This window comes from Artemia sp. Qi Xiang Cuo, chromosome 7 (assembly GCF_049724085.1).
Source record: "Artemia sp. Qi Xiang Cuo chromosome 7, ASM4972408v1, whole genome shotgun sequence".
Classification (NCBI taxonomy): Eukaryota; Metazoa; Arthropoda; class Branchiopoda; order Anostraca; family Artemiidae; genus Artemia; species Artemia sp. Qi Xiang Cuo.
Genome location: NC_142800.1, coordinates 53,007,650 through 53,012,256, shown reverse-complemented (window position 1 = coordinate 53,012,256; position 4,607 = coordinate 53,007,650).

The window sequence follows — 4,607 nt, the reverse complement described above, 5'->3', positions numbered from 1 at the left end:
TTATGTTCCTTCCTGTGCTATTTGGGTAGATTATGTTCCTTCATGTGCTATTTGGGTAGATTATGTTCCTTCCTATGCTATTTGGGTAGATTATGTTCCTTCCTGTGCTATTTGGGTAGACTATGTTCCTTCCTATGCTATTTGGGTAGACTATGTTCCTTCCTATGCTATTTGCTTGATGCTCTACACCTTTTAAAAGAGAGTGAGTATCCTCTCACATGACCTTCTATTTCTACGGGACGTATAGGAATTCCCATACTATTTGCCTAATGCTCTACACCTTTTCAAAGAGAGTAAGTAGCTTTTTATGAGAAAGATGAAGTTCAAGGATGATTTACTCCTCTCTCTCTCTATCCCACTCAATTTGTTGTTGTTGGTAGCTCAGTTTCATTGTGGCAGTGAGAGTGTCAACACATGAAAAAATGTTCCATACATGTCCACTATGCATGTACACACTGGACAGCTGGTCATCATGTGAGAATTGTACAGTAATTGGTGAGTATGATGAAAAGTGCAGATTATGCAACCCGTGTAAATTGCATAGAGGATATGCTGTACAAATTAAAGGTTGTAATTCCTGTCTTGAAGAGGCGTGTGACTCTCATCCTAGAGGACACCTATGCTCCAATTTCCACTATGATAAATGTAATCAGTGGGAGAATACATATCCCGGTATGATTGGAAAGAATCCTAAGCGTGATTTTAGTTTATTGCTAAGAGATTGGCATCGTCGTGGTTTTAGATAGTTCTGGGAGGAGGAGGCGGGTCAGCAATTCAACTGTTGGAACAACAAAAGAATTTATCGTTGTGAAGACAATGACTACTATGATTATAAGCCCACTGATTTTTATTTGGCTGTGACGGAATGTGATTCGCCACTTGAGGACACTGTTTATGACATTGCTTCCAATAAGCAAATTGAAACATGTATATTCTATAAAATGAATGAGAATAGTATCAGTGACTATACAAAGAGATATGATAAGAGTGAAGTTAAACTCTATTGTCGAAAATGCGACCCTGACATTGCAGCACATCAGGATCAGTATACTGTGAATTCATATATTATACCTGCATTAGTCGCTCTTGACAAATACCTAGTAGAAGATGAAATCTAAAGAGTAGAAAAGTCGTTATTATCATGTACATACATTTTTCATTTATTAATAAACAATTTCACATACATTTTTAGAACATTTTATTCGTAGGGCACTACAATCAATATTAAATACGCTTGTAAGTATATTTTCCGCTAGAAAGTCGTTCAATCGAGGTAAGTCAACGTAAATGTCGAGAAACTGTTTGTAGGTATAGCCACGACATCTGAACATGAAAAAGAGTAGAGCATGAAAGCCACATGTCTTAGTCGTAAAATCCTGTACTCTTCGTTGATTTTGAATAATAGTTTTCCCACTGCTCTCGATAAAGTTGCTGATGTATGGAGTGTAGAATTTATACGACAGGCCAAGAGGATCCAAAAATTCAATATTCTTCGCTGCTTGAAAGATGCATAGCCAATGGCCTGTCTTCAAAGTCGATGGACTGCTATTAACAATGATTAGGGTATTGTTAACACTTGGAATTTTGTCAATGAAGTCCGATGGAATGCAATAGGACTTGTACTGCAACATGTATGGATCCATATTAAATGCGTTGATTATTTGGTTTGTGTTCATGGTTCTAGTTCTAGTAGAACACAGCCGTCAGGTGTGATTTCCCAATAGGTTTCAAATTGACTCAATGATATTAGCGTGATATTCTCATTAAAAGCATTAGCAAATGTACACTCTAAACGTACATTTCCTGTTCGTACTATGCTCATATCCTGGGTCCCCAACAGGTCAAAAACAATTACACCATGATTTTTTGAAAACATTGAATCGCTTATTCCATTTTCAAATAGTTGGGAGTCATGATTTAGGGATTGCATGGTCAACTCGTAAAGAGTTCTATAGGATTTTTTGTCAAATGATAGAGTGTACAGTGGAATACCATTCACTTTGCACACAAGGCTAGATAGACCGAAAAAATTAAAATCATGGGGGGATTCAGTACAGGATCCAACGGCACTGCCACTCTTCACAAAGGCCAAAGCCAGTTTTGATGGGATTTCTCCATTGATAAATGATGAAAAGGTATAGCTACGAGAGCCGGTGGCAATGTGACGTTGATTGTTGATTGTATGGGGGAAAAAAAGTTTAATGTTGTTACCATTGGCTCTTAGCTTTTCCACTGCCAATGCAACAGAGCTCATAACCTGTTATTTTCGGACGTGGAGAATTGCCGATGTGATAATGACATTTGCATCGGGTGCTGCAGCAACTGTTTTTCTGAACATGAAATTTGACGTGGCTGGCTGTCAATTTATGCAAATTTTAAAACTGAGGGGTTGCTATTAGGATATATTGAACAAATCATTTTTTAATTTTTTAACTAAGTGATTGTCCTGGCCCACCGTTGTATTTAACTTGCCGTCAGTATCAACACCTGATCGATACTCATAGCCCAATGATTTTCCTCTCAACTCCTTATAAGCCTTTGGTGTCATCATCATAAATTGTATGTAGCTTGCATAGTTGGATAAATTATTGCTAGTGCTCACCAATATTCCATTAATAAATACATCAATTTGTTTGAACAGGTTGTGTATTATACAGTTTTCGTAGGAGAGACCATCGGCAGCAGTTGGAGTTGTATTATCTGACTTTTTCTTCACCGCAGCATTTAAATCAATAAATGTTAATGAAAAATCAATGAAACAGTCTTCATTGGAAAATATTTGAAAGTGTATATTTTCCGAGAGGGGTTGTTGGGGATGAATTGTTCATAGTAGCCATACTTGACATCACTGACATCAAAATTTTCAGCATTGAACAGATTCAATTAGGATCTGATTGATGGATTTGATTTCTTGTGGGGGAGATAAGTCATCTTAAGAGAAGAAATCCTTCTTTGCCCTAACAATCTTTTTCTTTTTCTTCTTCTTATTAGTCTTCGTTTTTTTATTTCTCAAAGTCCTTGTTGATGTCCTTCGCTTCCCGCCTTGATAGAGACTGATTAGTTAATGACGCACACGTATCCTTTTCAATCCCTTCCCACTTTGCCAAGGTTTTAATTGTTCAGCAACAGCCCTTGCGAAAGATCTAATATATTACTTAGTACTGTCGTTGAAATTTTTACCCGACCCCCAGTCGTATAGTGTTGAGGTAGCAAAATTTGATGCAGCAGGTACAAGATATTTTCTGGCAAGGGGTAGTGCAGAACGAAATAGCCTAGTAAACCAGCTGCCAAGACCCTTGCCAGACATTGTAGTACGCACCTTGTAGTAGTCCAATCCATTGCCTATTTGACGTGGACTCAGAGCACCAACATAGCAATCGATATCGGGACAGACAAATGGAATTCTTCTATTGTTCATTTTAGGTGGTGTCGCCGACAATAGGTAGAAAATGACATGTAATCACTGTTAAACCTTTTGTTATTGCTAGAGGATCACCCAATTCACTTCTTAGTGTTAACTGACAGAGTTCCAAATACGAAGTGTTTACAGGAACATACTGAAGATGCTTTACATTATAGTGATGAACAAGTTCATGAGTTGTTTTTCGTTCAAGAACACATAGGAGGGGGACATTGGATTTACCAACTCTCAATGTTTCCACAAAGGATGCATACAGAAATATGCAAGAGTCCGAGAGGAAACCAGGTGGATAATCAGCGAAAATAACTTGATCCATCCCGTAAACAGTGCCAGCGTTTTTCCCATTGATCATATTCTGTTTAAAGCCAAGAACATCTCTCAGATTATCATTGAGATGAATTATTTCAGTTTCAACAGGTGAGCTAATGTAAATCCTATCGTGTTCCATTGAATGATTAAAATGGAATGTACCATTCCTACGATATGAGATTTTTCTTTTGATTGTATGACACAAATCTGTCATAATATCATATTCAATATATTTCAATTTTACATGTGGATATTCGCTAGATTTATGTGCTTCAATCCATTTATATTCGACAAAGAGTGACCAGTCGAATGGTATAACTTTTATATCATACACACGATCCTTTCTCAGGATGTCATAGGTATTTTTGAGATTACAGTGGACAAGAGCCACTTCATACTTTCTGTCATCGAATTTGATGGCGGGGGAGAGTTTCGTCCAAAAATCACTTGTTTTATTCAAATCATTTTAGAAAGGATCGGAAACGTTGGACATAAAAGTTACATAGAAATCATGGGGCATTGTCAATATGTTCAACACTGATCCAAGAATCAAAATCAGAGTTGTATCCTAGCCACCGAACAAGTAACTGTTTCTTACCCCTGTGAGTACGAGTCTTTAATATCTTTTCAATTTGATAGATTTCACTATTATTTTTAACTTTTTGTAGTTCATAGTAATAAAACCCGCCGAGAATTTCTTCATCTTTGGTATAGCGCAAACGATAAGTTATGGGTTTAGTGTCTAGGATTTTTGCCACTTTAAAAAGTTCTGTGGACCACAAGGAATTACCCTTTTCAAAAACATTAGTTGTTCTATTAGTTCGAACAGTATCACCAACATTGAATTTTTTCTTCTTGAAACTCGTTTCATTGGAAT